General features: G+C 39.8%; 1 protein-coding gene and 1 long non-coding RNA gene across 3 annotated transcripts in view; both read right to left on the bottom strand.

Annotated features, from left to right (window-relative positions):
* GAB2 (GRB2 associated binding protein 2) overlaps positions 1-13477 on the bottom strand; it is a 202209-nt gene that overhangs the window by 135883 nt on the left and 52849 nt on the right. The window lies entirely within an intron of this gene.
* On the bottom strand, positions 1274-9424 carry LOC144334425 (uncharacterized). Its single transcript, XR_013404228.1, has 2 exons — positions 9356-9424; positions 1274-2090 (listed from the first exon to the last, which is right to left on the bottom strand). It is a non-coding gene; the product is annotated as an uncharacterized LOC144334425 (long non-coding RNA).

Genomic DNA, 13477 nt, shown 5'->3' on the forward strand with positions numbered 1-13477 from the left:
GTTTCTTTTTAAAGGTAAAAACAAATTGCACACTTCCTCATTCTTATTCTCTTTGAGTTGTCTGTCTTGTGAAACATTCTGTTGTCTATATTTTCATTCATCACATTGGAAAAAGTTAGGCAAATGGGTCATGCTGAAAGTTTAAGTAAATTTACCGTCTTCCTATTTCAGACCAGCTGTAGTCCATCTCCCCTGAAGCCTGGCCAACAGATCAAGGAGAACATGGCTTGAGCTGCAAAAACAGACCACAGAGAGAAACCCTGGGAAACTAGGCTCTAGGGGGTAGCTCAGGAGGGGAACCCACACTGCGGAGGGACAGTAAAGAGGCCTGGGTGCCGGGATTAACTCTAATCATCTGTGAGACTCTGGCAAGACATGCTCTCCCTCAGAACTTCCAAAGACTGGAGTGATCAGGTTTTTCAACTTTTAACAAAGGCCCAGCGTTTCTAACCAAATATAATCTCCCTAAACCCTCAGTTTCTCATGTACTTCCTCTTTGAGGACTGCTGTGTTGCCTGTTTATTCTTCAGAAACCAAGTTTCACTTTCTGAAATCTTATAAAGCCAAGCGACTTTTCATTGTTTCACTATAAATTATGATACCAAATAAAAACTTCTAAAAAGTATATACAAGGATAAACTAAAATTCAGCCATAAGCCTGAGTGTGTGTTATTGAGAGTCAGGGACTAAATGCTCTAAAACAAACTGTGATGTTTTCTGGTTGTTCCTCATTTCCATTCCTGACTTAGCCTGAACTGCAATTTTACTAAAGCTCCTTTGCTTCCCCTTCACACACGTTAAGAATTCACCACAGGAACATGTGCTTTTGTGCTCATTGAACTAAAGCCTCCTCCCCAAACTATGCTCTGCCAAGTTGTTTCTGGTAAGCAACTTTGGAAAATAAAAATTCCCTAGACATTCTGAACAGTGGTATGAGAGGAAGACACACAACCCGGCAGGGGAACTGAAACATTCCCCCTTGTGTCCACTTCTGTCCTGGGAGGATGGGGGAAGGAAGTCGTGGAAGAAGCTTTTTAGAGGAAATAGACTCGCAGAACTTTTGCTGCAAACAATTGGGTACTGTATCCAGCTGTTGACTGAGGCAACTGTCAGCTCAAAACCACGTGGAGAACAAGGGAGTCAGAGTTCCTTCTCCTAAAATAGGACAGGACTACACTTCTGTTTCACATGTCATAGCCTAGTACCTGTATTCCAGCTCTCAAGCCCATTCTTAGTGTTAGAAGGGGCCTTTGGCATCCTTTACCCAGTGGCCTTTTTTTTTTTTAAGAAGTGGAATTATTTATTTCTATATACAAGATTCTGTATAGAAGCATAACATAGAAGTAAAAGCAGAACTGCTCTGGGGGCAGGGGATGCAGGCAGAGAGCTCTGCCAGCTGAGCTGCTGTCATCCCTTTCATCAAGCAACTCTCTGGATTCCCAGGGCCACAGGGAACACTAAAAGGTCTTTGTTGATTCTCAGCCTGGGATTCATGGTACCTGTGGAGAGTACAGATGAACACACAAATGACCATGCCCTTCATTTGATTCAGTAGAGGGGTGGTATGAGCTTTGGTTCTCACATCTTTTCCTTCAATAATATCATTAACTCCCAGTGCTTCGTTTACCATTTCTATGTGAAAGAGTCTCACGCTGTACATTTTTAGACACGATCTCCCTACTTAAAGCCAAGCATCTAAAGCATACTGCTGGGAGGAGACCAGCAGGGAGCTGGGTAAGTAGATAGGGAACTGGAAGTCTGGCAGCAGAATTCCAAGTGTTTGGTCCCCAAATCCAGGACCAGGACTCTAATTCCAAGGAGACTGGTGAGAGAAAACAATAATGGGAGTCTTGACCAAAAGGAACCAATTCTAAAAAGAATTTGGGGGCCAGGTCAGGCACAGTGGCTCACGCCTGTAATACCAGCACTTTGGGAGGCCGAAGTGGAGGGATCACTTGAGGTCAGGAGTTCAAGACCAGCCTGGGCAACATGGTGAAACCCTGTCTCTAATAAAAATACAAAATATTAGCTGGGCGTGGTGGTGGGTGCCTGTAATCCCAGATACTTGGGAGGCTGAGGCAGGAGAATTGCTTGAATCCGGGAGGCAGAGGTTACAGTAAGCCGAGATCACGCCATTGCACTCCAGCCTGGGCAACACGACCGAGATTCCATCTCAAACAAACAAGCAAACACACACACACACACACACACACAAAACAATTGGGGGCCAAAGTCAGACAGGGACTAGTTTCAAGGCTGACTTGATGCTGACTCCCAGAAGCCTGGATCAGGCTCTTAAATCTCATGCCATGTCATCCCCGTTACATGCAGGATGGCTTCACAAAACCCGTCATAAGGCACGAGAGGACAGAGCTCAGCAGAGCTTCACAGCTCAGCGTGTCTGTGCCCTGACTGCCTAGCAAGTTGAAAGCATGTGATAAGCTGAAAGGATGCAGACCAGATACTCTTAACACTTTTTAGGTCACTCACTGAGAGACCAAATAGCCATTTCTCCCTTCACCCTTGTTACAGAATTCATACTTTGTTCAGAGAACTGGTGAGATCTGATGGTATCAGGGAAGGTAAATCCCCTCCCTTTACCCCAAGGGCTGAATCAAAATCAATTATACAAATCCCATTCCTCATTGCTGGGAATGATCTAGAGGTGGGCATGTGACCTAGTCCTGGCCAAAAAAACATAAGGGGTTTTCTGGGGAGGGAAAGTGCCTGATTTTCCTGGTGACATACTTGAGCCGCTGAAAGAATGCTGAAACTTCCGGCCTATTGCTTTGCTAAATGAATATCAAAGTCCTTATGATTTAAGTCACTATTAGTCAGATTTTCTGTTAACTGCAGCTAAAAGTTCTCCTGACCTGCTGACCCACTTGAGAATCAGATTAAAACTATGAGTCCTATATCCTGCAACCTCTATTATATGGGTACATAGAGTATTTTGCCTATAATTTTTGAAGGTTCACATATTTCAGATCAAGAATCCTTATTCAAGACCAGTAGTTCTCAAAAAGTGGTCCCCGTACCAGCAGCATGAGCATCATCTAGAAGCGTGTTACAAGTGTAGCTTCTCCAGCCCTACCCCAGATCTACTGAATCAGAAACTCTGGGAATGGGAGCCAGGAGTGGTGGCGTGCATCTGTAACCCCAGCACTTTGGGAGGCTGAGGTGGGTGGATCACTTGAGATCAGGAGTTGCAGACCAGCCTGGCCAACATGGTGAAACCTCATCTGTACTAAAAATACAAAAATTAGCTGGCATGGTGGTGTGTGCCTGTAATCCCAGCTACTCGGGAGGCTGAGGCAGGAGAATCACCTGAACCCAGAAAGCAGAGGTTGCAGTGAGCCGAGATCCTACCCTTGCACTCCAGCCTGGGTCAAAGAGTGAGACTTTGTCTCGAAAAAAAAAGAAACACTGGAAGAAACTCTGGGGACGGGGCCCAACAATGTATATTTTACAGACTAATGATACGATTCATGACAAAATCTGAGGACCACTGCTTTGAGCCCAGCATTATTCAATAGAACTTCCTGTGATAACAGAAATGTTTACATCTGTGCTGTCCAGAATGGTTTCTACTAGCAACATATGTCTACTGAGCACTTGTGACTAGTACAACTCAGAAACTGAATTTTTAATTTTACTTGGTTTTAATTTATTAAAAGTTAAATAACTGCCTATGGCTAATGACTACTGTATTGGACAGTGCAACTCTAGATAAACATAAGGTATCTTATATTGCCAAATAGTTCCTGGTACTAAACTACAAAATAAAGAAGTGGTTCTCAAACTTCAATGTGCATCAGAATCACTGGAAAGCTTGGTGAAACACAGACTGAAGGCTCCCAGCCTAGAATTTGTGATTCAGCAGCTCTGGCTTGGGGGCCTGACAATTTGCATTTCTAACGGGATCTTACGTGGTGTTGGTGCTGTTGGTCCAGGGATGGCACTTTGAGAACCACTGAAATAAGGAAAACTTGCCGTCTTCCTATAACCTGTGCCATGGGCCCAGCAGGTGCTTGATATTACTGAAAGAATGATGGCTACCCTCTAACAAAGGAACACTTTTGGAAGTATCTACTGTGTTCCAGAGACCATGATCACCTCCTCATAATCATCAGGTGGCAGGCTGTATGTTTTGAAAGAGATTCATAGAAAGGTTTGCTCAAGGCACTCAGTCTTATTGCTTACTTCTCTGTGTTTTAAAGTATTAATTCATAAATTATTTAGGTCTAGGCAAGTTTGTGAAAGAATATACATATGTGATATTAGTACAGATCATATCACATGTACTGTACTGTCTCATATCATATGTATTGTATCATATATATGACATATATATGTCATATATATAATATATATGTCCAGAATTGCTGAAAACTAAAATATTCAAGAGTTAAAAAGGCTTTTGACACCACAATGGTGGCATGAATGACAATACGACTTGTCATCTGGAGTGGGGGCTAGGCTTTCTCAAATAACACCACATAGGAAATCATCTGTGCCAAAGACCTGGTCTGGACAGCAATACAGCTTTCAGCATTAATGGGAAAGGCAAGAATCAAGGACAAACACACAGGGGACTTTTCTGAAGGTCAAAAAAGCAACAATAAATACCAAGCCCAGAAAAGCTTTTAGATCTGACCTTTTCCTGTGCTGAAGCCATTCGCCTTCCAGCATCTTCAATCTAATAGACTGAAGTGGGCTGAAATGGCTCTTAGGAGAGAACTGGGCTACTCTTTTCCTTAATGCTGCCTCTCCACCACTACTCAAGCAGCAGCAGCATTACTGGTAATTACATCATTATGCCATAATGGAACACATGCCGTGCAAGTGAAACAGCCTGGCGGCTCCCCAGTTGAGGAGAGAAGAAAAGGACTCCCCTTTCACTGTTCAATTTCTATTAACTCTCTAGGTTCTGGCTTATTTTCAAAGGCAAACCACCTTTATGACATTTCATAGTCTTAAGACAGAGACCACAGAGTGCAGCTTAGTCAAAGACCAGGAGTGAAGTTAATGCATTAGTGTAACAGAGATGCTCCACTGGAATAGGCATTAGGAGATGTGGGTGCAGTTCTGGCTTTGCTAAAATCACTTTATGTGACTTGAGGGAAACCATATTTGCATCTTTTAGATTTCAGTTTCCTCATCTATAAAGAACAGCAAAGTTTCTGGGCCCGGGATCCCAAAATGTCCCAGTGGGCAATTTGAGATTGGCATGAATGATCACAAGAGCTCTCCCACCCAACTCTAACATTCTGTTATCAAAAAAGATTCCATGAACAGGAGAGACAGGAGTGAAGTAGTATTTGGAAGGCCAACTCTATTTGATCTTCACCAGTTAACTAGAAGAGAATTCTTGCCTCTACTCTGACCCATATATCAGTGTCAGGTCATCTTCATCAACATTCACACCAACTCTTCAAAAGACCAAGCTCAGGCTGGGCATGATGGCTCATGCCTGTACAGTAACATCACTTGAGCCCAGGAGTCCGAGGCTGTAGTGAGCTATGATCACGCCACCGCTCTTCAGCCTGGGCAACAGAGAAAGACCCTGTCTCAGGTCTTCTCAGAGACAGAAAGTACACAGAAGTACCAAGTATACTGAGATTAAAATGAGGCAACTGACGTTCTTGCTGTCACAAACTCCTTATAGGACCCTGGCTGGGTCAGTCACTTAACCCTAGCCAACTCATCTTTAAGACACAGTGGCTGGGTGTGCTGGCTCGTGGCTCACGCTCGTAATCCCAACACTTTGCAAGGCCGAGGCAGGTGGATCACTTGAGGTCAGGAGTTCAAGACCAGCCTGGCCAACACGGTGAAAGCCCGTCCCTACTAAAAATACAAAAATTAGCTGGGTGTGGTGGTGTGTGCCTGTAATCCCAGCTACTTGGGAGGCTGAGGCAAGAGAATCACTGGAACCTGGGAAGCAGTGGTTGCAGTAAGCCAAGATCATGTCACTGCACTCCAGCCTGAGTCAAAGAGCGAGACTTCGACTCAAAAATAAAAAAAACACACAATGGTGGAGGGGATGATGTTTAGAAATTAGACCCCTTCAGCTCAAGCAGTTTATGATTTTGATATCTCTGTACAAGTTTCAAATGCTACTACTGGATATTGGGGCACTTGAGGGTGAGATGTTAGCACTAATAACATGGTAACAATGACAAATCCTGCAAGACAGAAATATTTATATTTTCTTACAGTATTCTAAAGGTTTTCTCACATACAAGGAAAAAAATATTACCTATAGCAGACCTCAAGAATCAAAACATGCAAAACTACATACTAAGTGTTTCACATCTCAGAATCTTCCCTTTTTAGCATCCCAAAAGAAAGTCAAATTATGTTCTTTTTAGTTGTCTTCTGGTCCGCCTAAAGTAGGTATAAGACTTTGGTTTTGAGCAATTAAGTTAACCTAGATACTATGAATGACACTCCCAAAAAAAAACAATTTAAAAGCTAAATAAAATATTCTTAAATATTAATTTTGAAAATGAGTCATGCTGTCAAGAAGTAAGGAATCTATAGAGAACAAAAGTTAAATGAAAGCAGGTGGAAGCAACCTGAATATTCACTGACAATGAGTGGATTAAAAAAATGTGGTATATACATACAATGGAATATGATTTTAGCCTTAAAAGGAATGGCATTCTGAAATGTTACAATATGGATGAACTTTGAAGACTTATGCTAAGTGGAATAAGCTGGTCACAAAAGGACAAATAGTGATGATCCCACTTATATAAGATACCTAGAGTCAAATTCATAAGGACAAAAGTGTGTAGAACAATGGTTGCCAGGGATTGGGGGTGGGTGAGTAGCGGGTAATAGGGAGTTACTGTTTAATGGGTACACAGTTTATTTTGTAAGATGAGAAGTTCTGGAGATGGATGGTGGTGATGGTCGTGCAACAATGTGAATGTATTTAATGCCACTGAATTGTTCACTTAAAAATAATTTTGATGTTATATATGTTTCACCACAATAAAAAAAAATAAGTGAAAGCAGAAATCCTGGAAAGAAAGAGAATACCAAAACCATTTTTTGCCCTGAGGTTATTTATGTAACAAACACTAGTGACAATTGTGATGACTGTTTCAAGTGTGGGCAATACATCTGCACACTAAAAGGGACCATAAAAAAACTGACCTGTCTTGACCACTAGAAAAGAAGTAATGTCTCTCCTAAAAGTCTGTAACCAAAATCTGGCTCTAATGCAAGTTTGTGACCAAATTCATGATGCTTCAAGTGAAGATGTAAAAGCAGTCCAGGATTAATAATGTCCTGAGGCTACTGGAGGCAGTAGCCTCTAATCCATTTTGGTAGAACAAAAGTTTAACCTAGGCCTCAAATAGCTTCCAAAGGTAAAGTCCTACGGAATATTGCTCTTAAAAGTAAAACAAACACATACATGGAAATAAGCCATAACATAATGAATGACAGCCAGGAAAAACTGATGACAGAATCATATCTTCAAAGACTTCACACATTGGAATTAGAGACAGAATATAAAATTTTTATGATTTAGAAGAGAAGCTTGAAAAAATTAGCAAATGAGAGTATAAAAAAGAACTAAATACTTCTGAAAACAAACTAAACTGAATGTCCAAAAATGAAAATTATAATTGAAATGAAAAAGTCAATAGTCAAGTTAAACAGCAGATTAGATAGAGCTAAAGAGTTAGTCAACTAGTAGAGCAATCCAAAGAAATTCCATAGAATGTGACCCAGAACTAAATATATGAAAAATGATAGTTTAAGAGACATGGATGATAGAGTAAGAGGGTCTAACACATATCTAATCTTGTAACTGAAGTTCAATAATTAAATAGGAGAGGATGGAGTATTATTCTATGCCTTTGGCTGATATGTTTTCAGAACCATTGAAAGAATACCAAACCGCATATCCAGTAAGCTCAGCAAACGTCAAGCAGGATAAACAGAAACCACATATTGTAATGAAACTGAAGAACACCAAAGACAAAAAAGAAGACATTAAAAGAGAAACAAGAGATCACCTGCAGAAGAATGGCAATTAGACTATCAGCTAACTCCTCGACAGCAACAGTGAAATCTAGAAGATCACAGAATAATTTTTCAGTGTGCTAAGAAAAACTAACTTCCTTTTTTTTTTTTTTTTTTTGAGACAGAGTCTCGCTGTGTCTCCCAGGCTGGAGTGCAGTGGCGTGATCTCGGCTCACTGCAAGCTCCGCCTCCCGGGTTCACGCCATTCTCCTGCCTCAGCCTCCCGAGTAGCTGGGACTACAGGTGCCCGCCACCACGCCCGGCTAGTTTTCTGTATTTTTAGTAGAGACGGGGTTTCACCATGTTAGCCAGGATAGTCTCGATCTCCTGACCTCGTGATCCACCCGCCTCGGCCTCCCAAAGTGCTGGGATTACAGGCTTGAGCCACCGCGCCCGGCCAAAAACTAACTTTCAATGCAGAAGTCAATAGCCATTGAAACTCAATGAATGCAAAATAAAGATATTTTCAGACAAAAAAACAGATTGCCACAGACAGACTCTCACTAAAGGCAATTCTAAAGGATAGACTTTAGGAAGAAAAATAATCCCAGATGGAAGGTCTGACATAAAAGAAAACAAAGATGAGCACAGATATTGATAAATATGTGGGAAATGTGAACACTTCCAGTGTAAAACAAGAATATTACTTTATGTGGGTATAAATAAACAAGATAGAAAACACTGGCCAACAATAACATAAGTTAGGAGGAGTGATTCAAGTTTAGGTATGCTAAGTAAGATTCTTATATTATTTGGAAGAAGGGTGTAGTGCATTGAATGGTCGCTCCCCAAAAGATATGCCCATGTCCTAATCCCTGCAACCTGTGAATATTACCTCATATGGCATAAGATGTGATTAAGTTCAGGGTCTCAGACCCTTTGGTCATATAAGGTAATATTCATAGGCAGCACTTCTCTTGGAGAATTCAGGGAAACTCTAAATGTAATCATATGTATCCATATAAGACAGAGATAGAGGGAGAACAGATAGAAGGACAGAAGAGAGAGAAGGAAGAGACAGTGTGACCATGGGCAGAGACTGGAGTGATGCAACCATGAACCAAGGAACATCTGGAGCCACTGGAAGCCAAAAGAGGCAAAAGATTTTCCCCAGTGCTTTCAGAAGGAACACAGTGCTGTAACACCTAAGTTTGGACTTCTGGCCTCCTGAACTGTGAGAAAATAAATTTCTATTGTCTTAAGCCAACAAATTTGTGGTCATTTGTTACAGCAACTCTACAAGAAACTACTACAGGCCTGGCGTGATAGCTCATGCCTGTGATCCTAGCATTTTGGGAGGCCGAGGCTGGCAGACTGCTTGAACCCAGGAGTTCGAGACCAGCCTGGGCAACATGACGAAGCCCTGTTTCTACAAAAAAAAAAAGAGAAGAAGGAGGAGGAGGAGGAGGAGGAAAGAAAAAAGAAACTAATACAGAGAGTAAATATATTGCTGTACTTTAGGCCAAATTAAAAAATTAAAATATATGTGCTGAGAAAGAGCTCAATTCTCCCTAAGTGAATTTATTAATTTAACATAAACTCAGTAAAAACACCATATTTTTGGTCAGATGTGGTGGCTCATGTCTGTAATCCCAGCACTTTGGGAGGCTGAGGCAGGTGGATCGCCTGAGGTCAGGAGTTTGAGACCAACTTGGCCAACATGGCGAAACCCTGTCTCTACTAAAAATACAAAAATTAGCTGGGGGTGGTGGCATGTGCCTGTAATCCCAGCTACTCGGGAGGCTGAGGCTGGAGAATCACTTTAACTTAGGAGGCAGCAGTTGCAGTGAGCCAAGATCTCGTCTCTGCACTCTACCCTGGGCAACAGAGTGGAACTCCATCTCAAAGAAAAACAAAAAAAAAAACAAACAAAAAAACACCATATTTGTCTTAAGAGAATATAATGTGAAGTTCATAATTGTAAAGTTCATAAACAAGAACAGCAGAGGACACTATTACAACCATATGGTAAAACACACCTCATTAATCAAAACAAAGCGTATTGCTATATATATTTTATATGTATATATACAGACAAACCAATGGAATTTAATACTTAATGAGTTCACAAATGGTTACTAATGCATAAAATGCTTAGATTATGATAGACGTAGTACCTCAAATCCATGGGAGTTAATGACACTGTTAGAAATAAAGCTGAAACAAAGTTGAACCTGTACCTCTAAGCATAGATCAGGAAAAATTCCAACTGGATCAGAGATTTAAATGTAATATAAAATGAAATTATGAAACATAGCACATTTCTTTTATAACCTGTAAGTGGGAAAGTCTATTACCTAAAATCCAGAAACCATAACAATGATTGTTATAGTGACTACACAGAAACCTGTAAATCTAAAAACGAAAACTATTTTCAAACCCTGCATGGCAACACAGACACACCCCTGCCACACCCCTATGGGCAAAGCAAGGAAAAAAATGGTAACTTGGGTTAGAAGTCATAAATATTCCGCTAAAATTCACAATTCCTATTACAAAGGGCTAATGTCTTACATAGAGAACTCCTACAAATCAGTAAGACCATGAACCCTGCAGAAAACTGAGCAAAGAATATGAACAGATTGTTCACAGAAAAACAATTCTAAATGATTTTTAAACATGTGAAAAGACCAATGTTGACTTACAAAAGGAATATAAATTAAAATACACTGAAATGTTACTTTTATTAGATTGGCAAACATACAGAACTTTGGTAATCATCTCGGCAAGACTGTAGAAAAATAGGCAGGCGTGTAAATAGTTACAAATCCTCTGGAGGGCAATGTGGCAAAATTACATATAATCTATCAAAAGTGTAAGAGTATACATCCTTTAACCAGGCAATGCCAGAAAGTTATCCTAGAGATAAACTAACATGTGCACAATGATATATGTGCATTTTGGGAACTATTTAAAAGAATAATATTGAAAACAATGTAAATGCTCATCAATAAAGACTTAGTTATGCCTTCACCAATTGATGTAATACCACTCAGCTGCTTTTAAAAAAGGCATGGGGAAGAAAACTCTTCATGTATCAACATGGAAAGAGCATCAAGAGATACTATGAAGTAAAAAAAGAAGGTATAGAGAAAGTTGTCCTTTATTTGTGTAAATGGAGGAGTTAATATATATGTGTATGCATATTTGTAATTTGTATTAGATATATTCTAACATATATCTAATATGTTAATAGGCCAACATATATTATAAAGATAAATACACTGGGGTATTAGAACTGAGCAGATGGAGGCAGAAGGATAGAGAGGAGACTTCTCACAGTATACTTTTCAAATATTTAGTGTTTAAGTCATGTGCATGTATTATCTATTAAATTTAAACATTTTAATAAGTATGCATAATAAAATACCTAGAGTAACTTGTAATGAAGTAGAGTGTAACTTCCAAATAAGCAGAGGGATAAAAAGAAAATTAGAAAAAGGAAACAAAATGCTCCATCCAAAAGGTACGATTTAAAAAAAAGAACAGAAAATTTCAGTATAATATAAGGTACAACACTACATGGTTGCAACAAATCAAAACATTTCCATAATCACAATAAATGTAAATCAATGTAATTCACCATTTAAAAGATAAAGACTGTCTCACTGTATTAACCACAATAAATGTGAATTAACTAAATTCCCAAGTTAAAAGAAAGATTTGTCAGACTAAACAAAAACATAATCTATCTACATACTGTTTTTTAAAGATACACCTAAAATATAAGAGCACAGGTAGGTTGAAATCAAAGGATGGAAAAAATTACATAAAGTATATACATTACTCAAAGAATGCTGCTGTAGCTCTATGACTATCAAGCAAAAAAAGATATTAAGGTAAAAAGGCAAAGAGGGTCAGTCACTTCACAAAGACAGGAGGTTCAAAGGCCCAGGAAGTCATGTACTTCTAAAAAGTATGTGTACCTAGTAATATGGCCTCAAAATATATAAAGCAAGAATTGACATTACTACAAATAGAAAGTGACAAGTCCATTACATAATGGGAGATTTTTAAACAACCTCCCAGTAACAAACATAAAAAAGGTGAGGCTCCTTTTGCCAACTCAAGTTAACCTTCCTTGGAACTAGATAACCATATCAGATACACAATTTCTTACTTAATTCCTAAGAAAATCAGAATGGAAAGACATTCGTCCTGTCTGGTTCTGGTGACCAGTATTCAAATACAGAAATGAGAAGTTACACATGAGCTGCACAAGCAACCACATAGCTAGACACTAACCCTAATGGTTTTGCCAGCAATTCGGTGTGCTTATGCTTCAATTAATCTCTAAATTCCTCAAGGGAAGATGTTGTTCTCTTACACACATTTGTATCTCTTCCCATACCTACCACATTGCCTGGTATATAGTAGGTGCTCAATAAATGTTTTATGAGTCATCTACTACATACGCCTCTTAAAAATATGTATTCTCTCCAACACTATGAAGCACCTATTACATACCAGGTACTGTGTTAAGTACTGAGAATACACAGATGAATAAAAATGTCTGCTTTCCAGGGGACCACAACCTAGTAAAAGATAAATAGAAATATATTTTCTTTTCTTTTTTTTTTTTTTTTTTTGAGACAGGGTCTCACTTTGTTGCTAAGGCTGAAGTGCAGGGGGACACACACAGCTCACTGCAGTCAGCTCACCTCCTGGGCTTAGGCGATCCTCCCACTTCAGCCTCCCAAGTAGTTGGGACTATAGGCACGCACCACTATGACTTGCTAATTTTTGTATTTTTTGCAGAGATGGAGTTTTGCCATGTTGCCTAGACTGGTCTCAAATTCCCAAGCTCAAGCAATCCACCTGCCTCAGCCTCCCAAAGTGCTGGAAACGTAGGCATGAGGCACTGTGCCTGGCTTAGAAATACATTTTCTTAAAAAGCTATAAATGAGTTTTAAATGGAGTGGTAGATATACGAGCCCAGTGAAAGTACCTACAGACCTAAGGGAAAGGTTCTCACCCATTTAACATATATTTATAAGCACTTACTGTATGCCAGAATCAGACAGGTGTTAAGAAGAGATATTTAAGTTAATTCTTGCCAAGCAGATGTGGGGTTGAAGTCAGGCAGAGGGTACTAAGGGCAATGAGAAAAAAGAATATAAGGTCCAGGAGAAAACTGTGATTTGCTCAAAGTCAAAGAGCTTGGGTAAAGACTAGAACCTACATTCCCTAGTGTCCTTTCCACACTGCTTCTGGAATTCCTGGCCTCAAGCTATTCTCCCGACTTAGCCTCCCATAGTGCTGAGATTATAGGCATGAACCACCACATGTGGCTCCCACATTGCAACTCTACACTCCTTACCCTTAGAACCGTCTTTATTCCACTACAGATTCCTGTCTAGGTCAAAGGTTTTTAACCAAAATTCAGTAAGAAATGTCTTTTAAATTGTAGCACAGTATCTATAAATACAACGAACTT

The sequence above is a fragment of the Macaca mulatta genome, chromosome 14 (assembly GCF_049350105.2).
Source record: "Macaca mulatta isolate MMU2019108-1 chromosome 14, T2T-MMU8v2.0, whole genome shotgun sequence".
In the NCBI taxonomy this organism is placed as follows: domain Eukaryota; kingdom Metazoa; phylum Chordata; class Mammalia; order Primates; family Cercopithecidae; genus Macaca; species Macaca mulatta.